Source organism: Mustela putorius, unplaced genomic scaffold, assembly GCF_011764305.1.
Source record: "Mustela putorius furo isolate JIRA1106 unplaced genomic scaffold, ASM1176430v1.1 tig00003901_pilon_pilon_pilon, whole genome shotgun sequence".
Taxonomy (NCBI): domain Eukaryota; kingdom Metazoa; phylum Chordata; class Mammalia; order Carnivora; family Mustelidae; genus Mustela; species Mustela putorius.
Window position 1 is genome coordinate 10,519,640 of NW_025422049.1, and position 20,907 is coordinate 10,540,546.

A 20,907-nucleotide genomic window follows, 5' to 3' on the forward strand; every position below is an offset into this window, starting at 1 on the left:
CGTACTTCAGTAGGTAAGTAGGTAAATAAACTGGCCTACATCCAGGCAACGGAATAGTATTTAGCCCTAAGAGAAATGAGCTATCAAGCCATGCATGGAAAGATGTGGGGGAAACTTAGATGCATATTGTTAAGTGAAAGAAGCCTACTTGAGATGCTGCTACATAGTGTATGATTCTAACTATACAACATTCAGGAAAAGACAAAATGACAGAGACTGATCAGTGGTTGCCAGGGATTGAGGAGATGATGGACCAGCAAAGCACAGAGGAATTTTAGGGCAATGGGAATTCTCTGTACCAACACTATAATAAGGAATACATGCCATGATACACTTATTCAAACTCATAGAACGTACAACACTAGGGTGAACTCTAAGATAAATTATAGACTTTGGGAGATTATGATGTGTTAACGTAGGTTCATCAGCTGTAATAAATGTACCACTATTTGGCTCTTCCCAATGTTGATAATTGGGGACGATATGTGTGGGGGAAAGGGAGGGGGTTATGGAAAATTTCTGTATCTCCCTTCACTTCTGATGTGAACCTAAAACTGCCCTAAAAAATATCACCAGTTTAGGCATGCCTGGGTGGCTCAGTTGTCAAGTGGCTGCCTTTGGTTCAGGTCATGATCCCAGGGTCCTGGGATCGAGTCCCACAACAGGCCTCCTGCTCAGTGGGGAATCTGCTTTTCCCCACTCCCTCTACCTGTCCCTCCCCCTGCTTGTGCACTCTCTCTCTCTCACAAATAAATAAAATCTTTAAAAATATATATCACCAGTTTAAGTGATTAATTTATACAACATTAATGTTTGCATTATTAATTAACCAGGTGTAGATGTAGAAGAACCTAAAATTAGAAATTTAGAATATGAATCTAATTTTAAAGTTTTATACGCAGAGTCAATTTTTCCAACATCTCTTTATTTGCCTTTCCCAATCTGATGTGTAGGATTGCATCTTTTATATAACAAGTTCCTATTTATGATGAAATGTATTTCTGAATTTATCTCTTCCAGTCATCTACTTCATCTCTGCAAATTACCCTGATATTTAAATGATTACAGCTTATTATAGCCTTCAAATCTGATTGGGTAAGTTTCCCCTTCTTGTTCTTATTTCTCAGAATTTTCTAGGCTACTGTTAAATATTAATTGTTCCATATAAATTTTAGAATCAACTGATTTAGTTCCATTAAAAAAAATCCCACTCTGGGGGTGCCTGGGGGACTTAGTTGTTAAGCATCTGACTTCAGCCCAGGTGATGATCTCAGGGTCCTGGCATCTAGCCCCACATTGGGTTCCCTCCTTGGTTAGCCTGCTTCTCCCTCTACCTCTGCCTGCCACTCCCCTGCTGTGCTCTCTGTCTGTCAAATAAATAAATAATATCTTTAAAAAAAAATCCCACTGGGAATTTGATTGGAGTTATCTTGAATTCATAAATTATTTTGGAAAACATTGTCATTTTAAAATTTCATATAAATCTTCTTATCCATAATCATGATACATATCCCTATTTATTTGAGTTTTCTTTTCTGGCATTCAATAATGCTGTATAATTTTACCTTTAAAAAGTGGAGACAGCTTTTTCTTGATTTATCTGTAGGTACCTGATTTCTTGGTTGCTACTTTGAATTATAGCTGTGTTTCTATCACATTATCTGATTGGTAAATTTTGATGATGGGAGCTCTATTGATCTCTGTTGACTGAGATAGTATAAGCAACCTGCCAAATTTATTAGTTCTAATAGTTTGTAGGTTCTCTTAGATATTTTTTAAAAATATTTTATTTATTTATTTGAGAGAGAGACAGCGAGAGAGAGCATGAGTGAGGAGAAGGTCAGAGGGAGAAGCAGACTCCCCACGGAGCTGGGAGCCCCATGTGGGACTCCAGGGTCATGAACTGAGCTGAAGGCAGTCACTTAATCAACCGAGCCACCCAGGCGCCCTCTCTTAGATTTTTTTATGTAACAAATTAATCATCTCAAATAACTTCAATTTTTCTTCTCTTTCCCATTCCTTTATGATTCCTTTCCTCCGTCTCCCTCCCTTTCTCTCTCCTGCCCCTTCTTGCCTCCCTGCTCATTTCTTTCTCATTTTATTGCATTAACTACAAGCTCCAGGATAATGTTAAATAGTAGTGTTGAAAATAGTTAATACTGTATTCTTCATGATTTAATAGGAATGCTTTTATAATTTTGCCAACATGATGTCAGGATGTTATTTTCAGATCTTTTTGACTTTCAAGGAAAAATGTAAGTGAACTTTTGGACATCCAAGTCTGAAAATTAACAGGAAAGCAAACTGGGGATAAAAATTTGGGAGTTGTCAGCATATCAATATACTTAAATCCACGGGACTTAGTGAGATAAATAGAGAAGAGATCCTGAAATGTTCCACGTTTTATATGTTCTAACTGTTGACTTATCTCCTAATCTGTTTTTAAAACCTTCCCAAGTTTGTTTTATATTCTCAAGACTTATTTAAATTTATTAGGATAACCACCAGTTTTTATTAACCATTGCTTATCCTTTTTCTTTTTTATTATGAAATAAAACCTAATTTCAGAAAGTTGCATAAAACATACACATACAGTTTAATGAATAATTATAAAACGCATATCCAAAAAGTCACCACAGAGGTCAAGAAATAGAACATTTCCAAGGTGTTACTTTGACCCTTGTTCCATTTCTCTTCCTGACAGAGATCAACTCTGGACTTCTATACCAATAGTTTTCTTGTTTCCTTTATAGTTGGCTTACCAATGTATGTGTTCCTAAATAATACTCATTTAGTCAAAAAAATATGACAGGTGTTTGCAAGAAACCATTACCACAGTCAAGATAATGAACACATCTGTCACCCCAAAAGGCTCTTTGGACCTTTTCGTTGTACCTGCCTTCAGCGCCACCTCCTTCCAAGGCATCCACTGATCTGATGTTTTCTGTCACTACACATTAGCTTTCATTTTCTAGAATTTTATGTAAATGGAATAATGTAGTATTAACTCTTTTTTGGGGGGTTTGGCTTTTTTATTCAGTATGATTATTTGGGGTTCACTCATGTCGTGTGTGTTATGCTGTATGGAGCATGTATGCATTATTTTCTTATTGTTTTATACTATTCTATGATATTTATGTCCTATGACTTATCTGTTCACCTGTTGATAAATATTTGGGTTGTTTCCAGTTTGGTTATCACAAACAAGGCTGTTATGAACATTCATGCACAAGACTTTGCATGGACATACATTTTCCTAACTCTGACGTAAATATCTAGGCATAGACTGGCTGGATCATTTGGTAGGTTTAACTTTCAGGAGACTAGCAAACTGTTTTCCCACAAGCAGTGAATGAGAGCTCCTGTTCCTCCAAATCTCTCCAGTGGTTTGTACAGTTAGTTTTTTATAATTTTATTTATTTATTTATTTATTTAGTGATCTCTACACCCAGGCATGGGGCTCGAACTCACCACCCCAAGATCAAGAGTCACATGTTTTTCCAAATGAGCCAGCCAGGTGCCCTAGTATGGTTAGTTTTTTTAAGTTTAGCCATTTTAATAGGTGCAAAGTGGAATCTCCTTTTGGTTTTGACTTACATTTCCCTAATCATAGTGCGTTAAACTTCTTTTCGTATTCCTATCTTCCAAATATCTTATTTGGTGTAGTGTTTGTTCAAATACTTTGTCATTTGGTGATTGGGGTGTTTATCCTTTTTGAGAGTTTTTGTATATTCTGGATACACATACTTTATCATGTTATTATCTGTAGGTGGATTTTTTCCTAGTCTGTTCTTTCAAACAATGTAGCCCTATGGCTCTTCTGGCTTTCTTCAAGGATTTTAGTTCCAAATCCTACCTTCCTCAGTCTCAAGATTTCATCTTCTGTTTCCAAGTAATGATTGTTGAAATCCAAGCCGCTTTCTTTCTTTTTTTTTTTTTAAAGATTTTATTTATTTGACAGAGTGTGAACACAACAAGAACGTGGAGAGGTATAGGGAGAGAAGCAGGTTCCCCGCTGAGTGGGAGCCAGGAGGAGGGGCTAGATCCTAGGACCCCAGTATCCTGACCCCCGTGGAAGGCAGACGATTCACGGACTGAGCCATCCAGGGGCCCCAAGCCACTTTTCTTTTCTTCTTCTTCTTCTTTTTGTTAAATTTATTTTTTAAAATTAATTAATTAATTACTTAATTGGGCCACTTTTCTTTTTAGACAGGCGGTCTGGGGCACCCCGGTGGCTCAGTCCGTGAAGCGTCTGCCTTCCGTGGGGTCCTGATACCAAGGTCCTGAAATCGAGCCCCGCCCGGGGATCCGCCTTACCCGGGTGCCTGCTTCGCCCTCTGCCTGCCTTTCTCTTGCGCTTGCTCTCTCAAAGTAAATAAAATCTTACCAGAAATTTAAACAGGCCGACTTTCCTCCTTACAACATCCCACCCTGAGTAGCTGAAGCTTCAGCTCTGCTTGCAACGGTTTTTTGTTTTTATTTTTTATTTTTTTAGATTTTCTCTTTGTTTTGCCAGCAACCCCCACCTTACTTTCTTGCAACCCTTAGCCGTTTAAATAAAACGAGGTTTGCTACTCTAAATCCAACACATCTAGGATTCATTGATGACAGTGGGGTCAGCCATAACCATGAACTCTGTGGGCGGATGCACCAACTTCTTAATACAGCACCTTCTACGTATTACTGTGCCGAGTAAGTGCTTATCAATATTGAATTGATTTGGAATTCTAGGACAGAAGGATTTAGATTTGATACCCTGGATGTCAGAGAGACAATACAGTTCTGGAAAAGAGAAAAGTCATGAAGCCACTAGAATCTCTCTCCTGGATTATTCCAATAGCCTCTTCTAACTAGCTTCTTACATTCTACCCTTGTCACCTATAGTCAGTCATTCAAACAGCAACCCGTGTGATCCATTTATAACTTAAGTCAAATGATGTGACTCTTCTCTTTAAAGCCATACAATGTTGTCTCATCTGATAATAAGACAAAATCCTAGCAATGGCCTGGGACCTTCCTATGAGAGCTGACCCTCTACCATCTTACCTTACCTGCTACCTTCCATTCTCATTCCACTTCAACCATATTGGGTTTCCACGTTCCCCCCACCCTCCCGCTAAACTTTATGGGGGAACAGTTGACAGATACGATTATATATATCTAAAGTGTACAACATAATGATTACCTATTTATATATTTGTAATATATATTATACATATTATATGTCTAATATATCACATGATATTTATATTATATATTTGTAATATATTATATATATATATTTTATGTATTGGCATGATCACCAAGATCAAGTTAATTGACACATTACCTCAGTTAGCTCTGCGTGTGTGTGATAAGAATGCTTAAGACCTAATCTTAGCAACTTTCAAGCATACAGTACTGTGTTATTAACTATAGTCACCGTGCTCTACATTAGAATCTCAAAACCTATTCTTCTTATAACTGGAAATATGTACTCTTTGATCTATAAAGTTCCCAAACATGCCAAGCAAGCACTGGATTAAGAGAATTTGAATTTTTCTCTTCCTTGAAATGAATCCTCTTTCCTCATATAGCTGCCCCAAATTAACTATTTAACCTTTATTAATATTGATAAAACACAGGAACTATTTGATTCCAGTGGAGATATTCCTCATTCCTAAATGAAGTTAGAATTTTAAGTATAAGGCTGAAAAATTAGACTTAGCAATTTGTTAAGGTATAATTTACATACCATAAAGGTTACCCACTTTCAGTATACAATTCAATATTTTTTTAATAAATCTACTGAGGTGTTTAACCATCACCAAAATCCAGTGTTAGAACTTTTCCAAATACCCAGTAAGATCCCTTGTGCTATTTGTAGTCAATTCCTGTTTTCATTCCCAGCCCCAGACAAATATACTGATCTGCTTTCTGATATGGACAATTCATACACATGAAATCATACAATAAGTGGTCCTTTATGATTGGCTCTCTCACTTAACATAATGTTTTTGAGATCCATCCTTGTTGAAGAATGTGTGAGTATTTTTAAAACTTGTTGGAAGCCTTAGCCTCAATTTCCATCTATTCATTAATTCTATTTTTTCTTTATCTTGATTCATGGATTTGTGCTTCAGTGACTAAATTGATCCTTTAATATTTTCCTTGGGTTTAGTTTGTTGTTGCTTTTCTAATTTATTTTGTTTAAAGCTTAGGTTATTTATTTACATTGTCTTGTTTTATAACAAAGGCACTTAATCCTCTCAAAATCTTCTGAGGAGAGTTTTGTTGTATAACAAAACTGCCATTATTTTCTATTATAACACTACTTGTAGTTTTGTTTCCTTTTCCATACCACCTTTTTGAAAGATCAATTTGGATTTTTTTCAAAGTCAAAGCTATTTGCTTTTCTTGGTAATTTCTAGGGTTTTGTAATATAGTCATAGAATTTGACTATTATGATTTCTACTACACTGAGGAATTTATTTGAGTCATCTACTTTAAAAATACAGTTAAAATATCATATTTGCATTTAAAATGAGTATGTATTCTCAATAGTAATATAAAAAGTTTAATATGCTTCGTAAAGTTTAATCTATTAATTTTGCTATTCAATTTCCTATAGGTTAGGAGGCCTTTCAATCTTCTTTTCCTCTATTTATTTTGAGAAATTAAAAAATACCAAAATCTGGGGCACCTGGGTGGCTCAGTGGGTTAAAGTCTCTGCCTTCCGCTCAGGTCGTGATCTCAGGGTCCTGGGATCGAGCCCCACATCGGGCTCTCAGCTCAGCAGGGAGCTTGCTTCCTCCTCTCTCTCTGCCTGCCTCTCTGCCTATTTGTGATCTCTGTCTGTCAAATAAATAAATAAAATCTTTTAAAAAAGATAAAAAAATACAAAAATCTACAAAGAATATCAGAACATCCCTGTGCCCACCATCAAGAATTGATAATTACCTCATATTTTCATATTTGTTTCAACTTGTTATTTTAATGACAGAACATAGAGAGCTGAGTTCCCTTTTGCCCACCTCCAGTTCTAATTCTCTCCTTTTTTTTTTTTAAGATTTTATTTATTTATTTGACAGAAAGAGAGAGCACAAGCAGGGGGCGTGGCAGGCAGAGGAAGGAGAAAAGCAAGTTCTCCGCTGAGGAGAGAGAAAGCAAGAGAGGGCACAAGCAGGGGGAGAGGCAAAGGGAGAAGCAGTCTTCCTGCTGAGCAGTGAGCCTGCCTTGGGCCTGGGGTCGTGACCTGAGCCAAAGGCAGACGCTTAACTGACTGAGCCACCCAGGCGCCCCTGATTCTCTTTTTTCTACACAGAAGAAGCAATTATCATGAGTGTATTGTGCCTCCTTCATGTTTATTAAAAAATACTTTTATATATTAGGTCTGTATTTTTAGAATGAGTGTGTATATATATATATAATATATATATAATTAAAGATGTGTTCTATTTAACTTTATATACATGTCGTCATGATGTGAATCTCTGAAAGTCTTTGTTTTCTCTCAGAATTACGTTATTTGAAATCTATGTTGATTTGTATCAAGTGAATTACCTTTTATTGTTCTTTAGAATTTCATGGTATGAATATATCACATCACTGTACATGACTTCCATTGGTATACACTTAAATTGTTCTTGGCTTTTTAATAAGAAAAAATGTTGGACTAAACCTTAGAGGTGCATTTTTCCTTTCCTATAGGTGAGATTACTTATAGGTAAAGAATCGATTTTTTCTGGCACCTGTGTCGGGCTCTCTGCTCAGCAGGGATTCTGCTTCCCCCTCTCTCTCTGCCTGCCTCTCTGCCTACTTGTGATCTCTGTCTGTCAAATAAATAAAATCTTTAAAAAAAGAATTGATTTATCTAGAAGTGATAAACACATTTACAATTTTACAGGTTATAACTAAATTACTTTTCCCAATTGTTTTATTGGTTTATATTACTTCTAACAACATATGAACATTTTCCTTTCTCTGATCTTTGATATAGGCATACTTTTTCATTATTGTCAACCTACTTGCTTAGAATAGCAACGTATTTCTGTTTTCTAAATACTACTGAAATTGAGCATTTCAAATTCTTGCTGGTCATTTATAAAGACCCCTTTATTTCCTATGGTTGTATTATTTGTGTATACCTTTTGGTTTTAGATTTGTAAAAATAGATGATATATTTGGGATGCTAATTTGTTTTAAGTTATACAGTTTACAAATATCATCTGTTAATCTCTAGCTTCTTTTGTTGCTTTTCATATATATTTTTAAAATATATGACCTAGTCAAACTTATGGAATTTTCCTTCATGTTTCTTGCTTTTTCTGTCCTGTTTAAGGAATTCTTACCCAGTATCACAATCATATTATCCTCTATTTTCTTCTATACATTTCAGAGTTTTGATTTTAACATTTAACTCTGTGCCAGGTATGAAAACAAGGTAGGGATCTAATTCTCAAAATGTAAATGAACCTAAATGGACATACAGGTACTCATCACATAGTATCCACAGTTGTCAAAAGTCATCAAATTTTTTTTCATCTATATTCTAGATGAACGAGGGAGAAGTCTAGAATATTTTAAAGCAAATCCCAGGTATCATGTCATTCATGCATCTCTAGTTGAGGATTTTTTTTAGATTTATTTATTTATTTATTTATTTGACAGAGAGCCCAAGAAGGGGGAGCCACAAGCAGAGAGAGAGAGCGAGAGAAGCAGATGCCCCACTGAGCAGCGAGCCCAATGTGGGTCTTCATCCCAGGACCGAGACCTAGGGTCATGACCTGAGCCAAAGGCAGCCACTTAACCCACTGAGTCACCCACTGAGTCACCCAGGGGCCCTAGCTGAGGATACTTTTTAAACATAGCAATGCTGGCATTGTAGATGGATGAACAATGGCGTTGTTGCTATGTTAAAAAAAAAGCTTTAATATCATCCCATACTGAAATCCATATTCAATCCTATATATTGAATCCTACATATTTGCATTTCCAAATTGTCTCAAAATTTCTTCTTACTTTATATCTGTTCGGATTAGGATTCAAATGAGGTCAAGGTCCACATATGCATTTGTCTGTTATTTGTCAGAGTCATTTTCCCCCACTTTATTTTTATACCATTGATTCGTTAGAAAAACTGGACAGTTCAGCTGTGAAATACATTCAGCGTTTGACTGATTGCTTCCTTATCTTAGTGTTTATCTTTATCCTCTGTTTCCTGTAAACTGCTAGTTAAACCAGGGAGATAGATTAGATTCGATTTTAATTTTTTTGGCACAACATGTCAGAGGTGCTGTTTGTATACTTTCTATTATATCGTTTTATGAGGTAAATTATATCTATATGTCTCAACTTTAATGATATGGTGTTTGATTAATGTGCTGGGATGACTGTCAGTCAGGTCTCTCCACTATAAAATTCCCTCATCCAACCTAATGGTTCTAGCATCTATTGAGTAATGTTGCCTTGATGCATTACTTCTTCAGAGGCTGCAAATTGGTGAATTTCTAATCATATCATTCATTCTGCATTCAGAAGCTGGAATTCTTACATGAGAAAGAATTTTCCCTCTTTGACTATGTGATTACTCTAAAATACAGTTTATTCAGGAAAAATGGGATAAGTAATAGTTTTTTTTGTTTATTTAAAAGATTTTGTCTTTTGGAGTACCTGGGTGGCTCAGTCAGTTAAGTGTCTGCCTTCGGCTCAGGTCATGATCCCAGGGTCTGGGATCAAGTCCTGCATGAGGCGCCCTGCTCAGCAGAGAACCTGCTTCTCCCTCTTGTTCTCTCTCTCTCTCTGTATCAAATAAATAAATAAATAAAATCTTTAAAAAAAATATTTTACTTATTATTTTTTTTATTTGAGAGAGAACACGAGAGTTGGGGGAAGGCCAAAGGTAGAGGAGAGAGGGAGATGAAATCTCAGGCAGACTCCATGCTGAGTGTGGAGCCCAATGCAGGGCGCGATCCCATGACCTTTGGATGGTGACCTGAACTGAAACCAAGAGTCAGACTCATGTCTCAACTGAGCCACCTAGACACCCCATAAGTGATAGGTTTCCTTTAACCTTTATTTATCAAAATCAGAAAAATGAGTTGCTGCTGTAGCAACATCCAGTGCTGATCAATGAGCTTTTTGCTTTTTAAATATCACTATAAGCACACTTTTTTGAAAAATGATGTATTTTAGTCAATTTCAGACATTTGTGATGCTCACATTTTTCTATCTTTAGCTAGCTGGAGCTCCTTTAATCGGCCCTATGTATTCTTTGACATGACCCCACTAAACCTTGGTAGTTTCCCTGTTCTGACACCATTAGATGTACTCAGCTTATCTTTTTCAATTCCTTCTCAAGACTGGTTAGATCCTTGATAATGGCCATAAATGACCTCAGGTCACCCACACAGTAATTCCACTCACAGCTGCCATGGGACATATGGTACTCAGTTTCGAGCAGATCAATACTACCTCACTTACGTGGTATGATTTCAGGGAAATGCATTCTTTTCTATCTTAGTTACGAACTGTCTATGTTCTGTTTGGACGGGAACAACATACCTTTATATAGATAATCATAGTATACTATTTGTATAGTTAAGCTACTGCCTTTGGCTCGGGTCATGATCCTGGGGTCCTGGGATCGAGTCCCACATCAGGCTCTCTGCTCAGCAGGGAGCCTGCTTCCTCCTCTCTCTCTCTCTGCCTGCCTCTCTACCTACTTGTGATCTCTGTCAAATAAATAAGATAAATTCTTAAAAAAAAAGACAGTTAATAACCATTTTTATCATTAAACACCTACATTTCAAAATCATGCTGCATGAACTCTCACTTGGCAAAATATACATGTGTGAGGTCTGAGCAAGTTTATATAAACTGTGAAATATACCCATCAAAAATAATTATTGCATTTCTTCTGTGCCTCCCAGGAGCTTGCTCATGGTAAAAGATTCCCTGCTTTCCAGTATTTTATAAATTCCTTGTGGCATGAGGTAACACCAGGTCAGTTTAGTACATGTTCGGCGTATACCAGGTCAGTTTAGGAAATGTTCGGCGTGTTTTTGTGTTTGCCTTCAGATGCGAGGGCTGGCCGGGGATAAGCAGATTGTTTTGCTTTGTTTTATAAACTTTGTATCCATCCCATCCACTGACTCTCTCTCCAGGTTTATCCTGGCTTTATCTTCCCGCAGCCCTGCAGCACAGGAAGGAGCAGACTCCGGTACCTGGCAGCTAAACCCTCAAACCAGTAGGTGGCATTTAACTTTCCATAAAGGGGTGGTGACAGTGGAGGAGAGAGGTCAAGGTCATAGGTTATATCCTGTTGCTGTGTGCTTTCTGAGGGACAGCAGGTCTGAGAGGGCAGTTGTGAGAATGGCTGTAAATTTTAATGACCGAAACTGTGGCTTCTTTCAGAGAGAGGTGGTCGATTTCATCAATAAGCAAATACTTCGAAATGGAGTTAGTCCCCACTTCTACTCGATGCAGCTGTGCAAGTCCTGGAGCGATATGGAGAAGAAGTTGCGAGACGTCCTGACTAACTCAGCAGTGGCAGAAGCCACCAAGGAGGCTTGTGCCTGGAAAACACTGGCCCAGGCAGTGTGCATGGCTCAGAGGCAGAAGCGGGAACACGCAGAAAAGGTGAAGAAGCTCCAGGATCAGCTGGACGAGCAGAAGCTGTTCACCAACGTCTTGGTCGGGACGGTGAACAGACTCAGGGATATTCAAGAAAGGGAAAAGAAGGCGGCCCAGCTGCAGCTTCAGGAAAGCCTCACAGCCCTTCGTGGAGTGGAGGAAGAGCGAAACCTGCTGAGGAACGAGCTGCTCAGGGCGTCAATCGCTCAGTCTCAAAAGCAGGACAGAGCTGTGGAAAATAAGGGGAAGGAGATGTGGATGTTTGGTAAGTTTGCTTTTGCTCAGGCTGCAGCTAGTGACATCGGGGCAAGGGTTGGCGGGGGTGGGGGGGTGGAGGCAGGGAAGGGAGCAGGCCTGGAGTCTGCTACTCCTCCTGGGACTGCAGCTCTAGCGGGGGAGGCTCAGGAGGAGAAGGGATGGCTGTATGGGGCAGGGACAGAGGTGGGGAGGGGGTGGGGGGTACCAGTCGTTCCTTGCTCTGAGGTCTTAGGGACCTGGTCTTGGGTTATTCAGCAGCCACCCCTTAGTCTGTCTGAATCCCCTTACTCATTCCTCCCTGTATCTTCTCTCCCAGGAGCAGCAGCAGAAGCTGCAGCAGTTCCTGCTGGGAACAATTCCAGAAGCACCTGGAAGGGTAAGCATTACCCCTCCAAGAAGTTCTTCTCTAAAAGGCTTAAGCAAGAGTCTGGTTTCTATTGCTCTGCAAGACAGGCCGTGAGGGGCAAAGGCGGGGATTGGGACTGTCAGCAGTGTCATTCAGTGAATTTCTCATGGCGCAAAAAGTGTTTTAAATGTAAAAACTTCCAGGATGCCAGGGAAGGTGAACGCTCTGCCCACAATTAGGGGCCTCATTAAATTCTCACAGATTCATTCCCTAATGCTCTCTTCTGATTTAGAAATGGAGCGGGAGCGTGTTATTGGTTAGATGTTAAGTAGAAATAGACAAAAAGGAAGAAGGTAGACAGTCATCTTTAACTTTACCCACAGTTAACATTTCACTTACTTACAGCTCTGAGGGTCACTACATAGGCGAGTTCTAAGACTTCAAGAGATTTCTTAAGACAATGGAATAATTTTTTAAAATGAAGCTTATAACTTGCTTATGACTATTGTTACTGATTTGATAAAATTTGGACTGCAGGAAAAAAGTACAGAAAAGAGAATTAAAATCACACAAAATGCCATCCCCTTGAAATGGTCCTTGGGGCTCAGGGTTGCCAGTCCTCTCTTGTTATCCACAGACAGACAGACATACTAGCACATTACGTCCCTGAATGCAGAAACATGCTATTTTGATTTCTAAAATGAGTTTAAACTATGAATATTATTGTGGGACTCTTTTTTTTTTAATGACATTCATGTAAATGTGGAAAATTCCCAGAGGCACATGTACACACATGAAATGCTAATTCAACCACCTGGAGAAAATAATCCTCCAGTATTTAGTCTCATGTATTTTCAAAACTTTTTACCTGTCTATATGTTGTTATTAAAATCAATTCTTTTCCCTTACTCCTAAAGTAAAAAATTAAAAGTAAGCCACAGTGGGGAAGCAAAAAGAAGAAATTAAATTGTAAGCATAATCTCGTTATTGTTTGTCCATATACATATTATTTTTTAAAAAGGTATATATTGTTTTGATGCCAGAAAAAGTTAATAATTGTGTTAAGCTAAATACATGTGCCTCTTTTAAAATTGACATATGTAATATGTGTGGTTTTAAAAACTATATGTGTGGATATTTATTTAGCTTAACATTGTTCCCTATCTTCCCCCCCCCCGCTTTGGTACTCTGTATTGGATTTGGTGACTCATTCCTTAAATGGATTTGCTGGGGATGAGTTTTTATTATTTTGGGTTTTTTTTCCCCTTTCTTTGGTTCAAAGAACCGGCTCCTGATTTTATTTAATTGGTCCTAATTGTATGCTGCCAAATTCACTTATTTTCCTCCCGTTCCTTCTAGTTTCTTGAGGGTTTGTTATGATTATTTTTGTCTGCGTTTTAAGATCTTGATTTGATGTTCAGTTCGTTTATTTTCACCCTTCATGTCTCCTCCCTGCTGGGGATTCTGATCTGATGCTACTAACTGAAATGCTACGAATGGAGCAGGGAGAATTTTACTATGTAAACATGTTTGACTCTGTTTTCTGATGACGATTCACCTCTGTGGGAGCTGTGTGATTACAACAGGCTGCAAAATTGGGAGAACAAGCGTGGTATATTTGAATCCACACAAAGATTGGGACATTTGCACTGAATTTTTCTGTGGCAATAATTCTTTCTCTTTCTCTCTCTGTTTTTCTGTTTCCTTCTTTTAGAAGTGCCAATAACTTTCTGAATCACCTGTGTTTGTTTTAATATGGAAGGAAAACTTTGGCAATATGTAAAAAAGCTTCCGATTGTATTGTTTTTAGGGTGTGCTTAATGTCAAATGAATGTGTAAGTCATTGGAGTAGACTGTCAGCCAAGTCGCATGTTTTAAGACATGAATGTTGTGAAAAAAATTTTAAGAACCTGTCAAATCGATCCACATGAACTTACTGCTTGGGAAGTCTGAAAATGGTGATAAGCTTTTTTTTTTTTTTTTTTCCCCCTGTTGATTCTGGATGTGAACGTCATTGTATTTTCTGATATTTTAGGTTGTTTTGAGGGATTTTAAAATAATGAAATGTTCTGGTCACGGATCCAGTCTGTATAGATGTAAAGGCCACAGAAACTTGAATGTTCACTACTCAAAATTACATGTAGGGGCGGCACTTAGAATATCATAACACTGATGAAATCGTTATAATGGGGGAAACACCTGTATTCAAAACTGGGGACTTGAAAAAAGAAATTAAGATCTGTAGTTCGGCTCATGACCATGAAAATTAGAAAGAATTTTACAAGAGCCTTGAGGGGCAGTAGTTTTCTTTTTGGTTCATGTACATGAAAGAGTGTTAGGGGACTCTATCTGGGACACTTGATGACCTCTGCTTTTAGATTCTGTACTCTTCCCTTAGAGGTAAGACGTCCAGAGAAAAGATGCCCAGTTACATTTGAATTTCAGATCAACAACATATTCTGTTTTCGTATAAGTATGTATTGACTATTGCGTTCATTTTTGTTTGTAACTCTGACAAAGCTACCTGGAGGGAGGTTGGCATTTATTTTCCTTTTCAGATAAAAATAGTATAGACTCTCCTGAAGAGAGGAGCATTTGGACTTTGAGAATTTGGAGCAACGCTCGGGATCCATGGATGAAGAACCAAAAAGAAGAAAAAGGCAGCAGAAGCTTTTCAACATCGTCAACAGTGAAATCTGGGTGCCTGAGTTGTGTTGGTATATATAGTATGGTGTGGCTGAACCACAGATGGTCGAGACATGTGGACTACATGATTTATTACTACATGGAAAGGCATTTGTTTTAGCTTGGAGAGAAAGATGTGGGGAAATGCAAAGGTGAGCTTCTTTTTGTAAGGAGAGAAATACAGAAAAATATCTTCGACAAGTGAAAGTAGTACTCTTCCGAATAAAAATGTAGTGTCTGGGAATTTGAGAATCTGGTGGGTTAAAAGTTTTATTAAAGTTTTGAACTATTTTGTATGTTCTATCACTAGAAACAAAATGTTACAAATGAGTGGATTTCACAATATTTCTTGGTCCGTGGAATATATGAAGATAAACCCAAGAAGGATGCTAGCTTATTTCCACCTTTGTGACCAGTTTATTGAGCTCGCATGCTCCAGAGTGTCATGGAGTGTGATACTTGTCTGATATTCATCTAGCTGGTGTGATCGTGGCTAGTATAAATAAAATGGTTGTTGTGAATCCACACTGTTTCATGTGTTCTGTATATGGCTATAGCCACATGGGAAGACGTCTTAGAGGGAGCAGGGGATCAGCATAATTGCACAACATTATTTCTCTCTCTCTCTTTTTTTGCTTGTTCTTGTTTTTTTGGTTGCTTTTTGCTTTTTTTTTTTTTTTTTTTAGAGAGAGTGAGTGGGCAGGGAGGGCAGAGGAAGAGAGAGAATTTTTTCTTTTTTTAGGGAGAAAGAGAATCTTTAGCAGATTCCACGCTCAGCACAGAGCCCCATATGGGGCTCAAGCTCACAACCCTGAGATCCTGACCTGAGCTGAAATTAAAAGAGTTGGACGCTTAATGGACTGAGCCACCCAGGTGCCCTAATACAACATTATTTCTCTTAAAAGACAAACACCTGTGAAATTATTTTTTCTTCCTGCTCCCCTCCCTCAAACATCATTAATTTCTCTTTTGGTTTGTGGCCGTGGAATGGTCCAGACCCTAATATGTGTTGGGTTTTGAAATTCTCAATTTCTCTTGCGAAGTTGTAGGAATTGATTCTTAGATTGTAAATGCACTGAAAGATCTTCTTTGGGGTGCCTAGGTAGCTCAGTGGATTAAGTGTCTGAGTTTGGCTCAGGTCGTGATCCGAGGGTCCTGGGATTGAGTCCTCTGTCGGGTTCCCTGCTCAGCACAGAGTTTGCTTCTTCCTCTCTCTCTGCTCTCTCTCTCTCTCTCAAATAAATAAACAAAAATCTTTTAAAAAATTTATTCTGAGAAATCAGCTGATTTATCTGTAATTTTGCAGGTATGAGGCTAGCATTGGGATATTTTTGTGTCCTAGTACATAAAGCACCTAAACAAGTTATATAGAAGACTGACTTGGCGTTGGAATATTCAGTCTTCACATGTGCTAAGAAGGAGCAGTCAGTGTCAGTAAAAGATGCTGCCAGGACAGAATCCAGTTTTTTGTGATCATATGTGGGCTACATAGGAGAGAGACACATATGTGAACACCTGTTCATAGCCTTTGTCCAATTCGAATCAGGATGTTTAGCTTAGTTCATTTCATAATGTCTTGGCTTGAAAATGTGTCCACATTTATCTTTGTCATTATTTTATTAAAGCAGAAATCCAAGAAAAAAAATCATAAATGCCATGAAATCAGTTTGCATTTTTTTCAGGTTACCCAGGTTTGAGGACAGACACATCAATAGAATTTTATATTCTACATTTCATGTGGTGTTTTGCCATGTGCATTTCATTTTGAAATAGTCTTTAAATCTGCCTATTTTTGTTTCTGTCACTGTCCTAAAAAGTAATTTTAAATACATATATACTATATGTAAATAAAAGATAGTTATATTCATAAAATATATATAAAATAGGGGTTCCTTTATAGGTTACAATCTTTTTTTTCGCTTGCTGCTTTTAGGATTCTCTCTTTGTCTTTGATTTTTGACAGTTTCATTATAATCCATCTTTAGAGAGGATCATTTTACATTGAGATAATGGGGTAATCTATTAGCTTTGTGAACTTGGATGTCCAAGTCTCTCCTCAATTTGGGAAGTTCTCAGCTATTGTTCCTTTAAATAAGCTTTCTATTTCCTTCCGCCTCTCCTTTTCAGGAATGCCAATGATTCTGATATTTGCTTGTTTGATGGTGTCCTATAGGTCACATAAGCTTTCTTCATTTTTTTCCCCTTCTTTTGCTGGCTGGGTTGTTCTCTGGCTCAGTGATTCTATCTTCCATTTGGTCCATTGGTGCTTTTGTTCAAGTGCTCTCTACTGCATTTTTTTATTTCACCCATTGAATTCTCCAGAATTTTTGTTTGCTTCTTTTTTTTTTATGATTTCTATCCTTTTGTTAAATTTCTCCTTTTGTTCTTGTATTGCTTTCTGATTCTGTTAAATGGCCTATTTGTGTTTTCTTGTATCTTATTGAATATTTTAAATGGCCTATTTGTGTTTTCTTGTATCTTATTGAATATTTTCAAACCAGCTATTTTGAGCTCTATATTGGATGACCCCAGAGTCCCATGTGTTTGAAGTTTGATTACTGGAGGATTATTGAAGGGTTTTTTTGTTTGTTTGTTTTTGTTTTTGCTTTTTTGTTGTTCATTTGTTTGGTTTTTTGGTGGTGTCACATCTCCTTGATTCTTCACATGCCTTGAAATTTTGTGTTGAGATTTTTCCTTTCAAAGTAGCATCTCCTTCGATCTTTAGTCGTTTCTTTCCGGCGGGATCTACTGTTTGTTGGTTCTCCTCATATCTGGGGCGTTCGTTCTCTGAGCTTGTCGGGATACACCAGCCTCGTGCTTCCTGCTCCTTCTTTTAGCCGAGTTTGTTTTTTTTTTTTTTTTTAGCTTAGATTATCTTCTCTTGGTCTTAAAACTTGCTGGGTTCGTTGCTGGAAATTTTTCTTTCCAGGAGGTGGTGCTATATTTCAAATTTGTGGTTTCTCCCTTGCCCAGGGATCCTGGCCTGTTTTCTGAGCACTCTTCTTGTTTAAGGTAGCTGGGTAGCTGGTTCCCGCCACCACACTCGGAATGTGCCCCAGGAGACAGCTGCAGAGGTGGGAAGTGTGGGTTTAACATTCGAGTCATTGGGTGTGCCCACAGGCCAGGTGGGGCAATCCCCAGATGAGGTTTTCTTAGTGGCTTGTGCATAGGCGTCCTACCGTAGTCCTAAACACAGTCCGCAGGCGCCCCATCCCTTTAATGCCTTCTGATGTTATTATCGGCCTCTTTCGAGATCTCTCCCCTCCTCCCAGTCATGGAGGTCCTGCCTCAGTAGTCTGGGTGCTGCAGGAGAAAAATGGGTTTCTCTAGCAGTGTCCCGTGCGGCATGGGAACTCCTACGGAGAGATCTGCGAGGTGCTCCAGTCTTGTCTTAGGAAGCCGGAACTTGTCCAAAGGCTTCCTCATTTGTGAACGTCTGCCCAGATCAGCGCTCGGCAGCTTTTCCCCGATTGTAGCTGAGGGTCTGGGGCCCGTTGACCAGCCCTTGCTAGTTCTGACGCGCAAACCCAGTCTGTCCACCTGACGCACAGAGAGATGCGGCTGCTCCCAGGTCCCTCGGCTTTGCGGCTGGATCCCACCTGCTCCCACAGAGGTACTTTTGTTTATGGACGGAAGCCCAGTTTTAGTTGTTAAAAGAAGGGGTGGAAAGAGGAACGTCCTGTCTAGCCACGATGCTGATAGCACTCATGTCACAATTTATTCAAGAGTCTCCTGGTGATGGTCCTTGGGAGATTTTACGTGACAAACAGTGGGCTAATAAGAACTATTATTTTATTATTATTTGACACGTATCCATGCATACTGCTGTATGTAGCAGGGAGGGGCAGAGGGAAAAGGAGACAGAGAATCTTTTTTAAGATTTTATTTATTTGACAGAGAGATCACAAGTAGGCAGAGATGCAGACGAGGGCGGGGTAGGGGGGGGCGGGGAAGCAGGCTTCCGGCTGAGCAGACAGCATGATTTCGGGGCTCCACCCCAGGATCCCGGGATCATCAACTGAGCCAAAGGCAGAGGCTTAACCCACTGAGCCATCCAGGTGTCCCGAGAGAGAGAATCTTAAGCAGGCTCCATGCCTGGCTCCATCTCACCACCCTGAGATGGTGACCTGAGCCGAAATCAAGAGTCAGGTGCTTAACTGAGCCACCCAGGTGCCCCAGGGTAATTTACATTTAATCGAATGATAAGTTAAGTAGCATTCTATAACTTTGTTGTTCCTTTGAATTTTGTCTCCCATCTAATGTCTTTTTCTATCCTTAGTGAATTCTTTGCTTTTTTAATTTTTCCATTTGTAGAAGCTCTTTGTATATCATAAATGTGAACATTTGAATTTATGCTAAAGTATTTTTCCTCAACTTCTGTTTGTTTTTTGAGTTGATTTATGCTATATTTAATCAGAGAAAAATTTTTATTTTTTTGAAAAACAAAAAGGACTATCCTATCTTTTACAGCTTTTAGTTTTCTGATTAGTTTAGGAAGCTCATCTCTACCTCCAAGTTCCTTTATTTTTTTCTTTTTCAGAAAATTTCTGATCCATATGAAATTTATTTTTGATTATGAGATGACATTATGATTCAATATTGTGTTCTATCAAATGAATGATCAATTGTGCCAAGATCTGTTATGAAACTTTCCCTTCTTGTGAGTTGAGATAGTTGAGATTAGCTTCTGTCAAATACTAAATTATTATACATATTTTCTGGACAATCTACTACAGCTCAATCATCTAATTTATTTTTTTAAAGATTTTATTTATTTATTTGACAGACACACAGCGAGAGAGAGAACACAAACAGGGGGATTGGAAGAGGGAAAAGCAGGCTTCCTACAGAGCAGGGAGCCCAACGTGGGGCTCTATCCCAGGACCCCGAGATCATGACCTGAGCCTAAGTCAGAGGCTTAACCGACTGAACCAACCAGGTGCCTCCCAAATTTACAAGAATAGTATAAGTAACTCCCATGTGCCCTTTACTTATATTCACAGACTATTTCCTGTTGAGTTTTGGTAGCTAGACTTCATTATATAGCTTCATAGTATTTCCATTTTACTTCTTTTTTTGTTTTGTTTTTAATGAGGAATAGATGCTACATTTTTCTGATGCCTGCTGCATTAGTATTGTTTTTTTCTTTTAGTTTGTTGATAGATTTTGCTAAAGTTGACTCATTTTTGCATTCCAGAAACAAATGATATTTGGTCACGGTACATTATTTGATGCACTGATAGCTTGATTTTTAACATTCTGTTTATAATTTTTGCATCTGTTTTAAAAAGTGAGATAGTTCTGCACTTTTTCTTTTAGACTACCTTTATGAGGTGCTAGTGTTGAGACTATATTAGCTGCATAAAATTAAATTTGGAAGCTTACTATCACGTGCTATGCTATAATAGGGTAATTTTTCTTTTAAATTATTTTCTGAATAAGTTATCCATTAATATGTTTCAAAGAACAAAATTCAATAGAAAGGCAACATTAAGAAGTCTTCCTGTCAGCCAGTCCCTATGTACCCCTTCCCCACTGTACCCTGCAGCCCTTAAAAAAAACACATCTTATTTTTAAAAATCCGTTCAATGTTCATTTACGCAAATACACTCAAATACAAATATGTATTACTTTCACCGTTCCTTGCATAAAAGGTAGCATCTATGTAGTGTAAAAAGTACTCTGATTTTTTCCTGTCATTTAGTAAGTTATGGGGATCATGTAATATCAGTACATATAAATCTTCCTCACTTTTTGGAGCACCTGGTTGGCTCAGTCAGCTGAATGTCTGCCTTCAGCTCAGGTCCTGATCCCAGGATCCCTGCTCAGCCTGGAGCCTGCTTCTCCACCTCCCTCTACCCCGGCCACCTGCCACGCACCCCCCCCCCCCCACCACAACTCCACTCATGGCTCTCTTGCACTGTCTCTCTTTCAAATAAATAAATAAATAAAATCTAAAAAAAAAAATCTTCCTCACTTTTTAGCCTGCATAATATTTGATTATG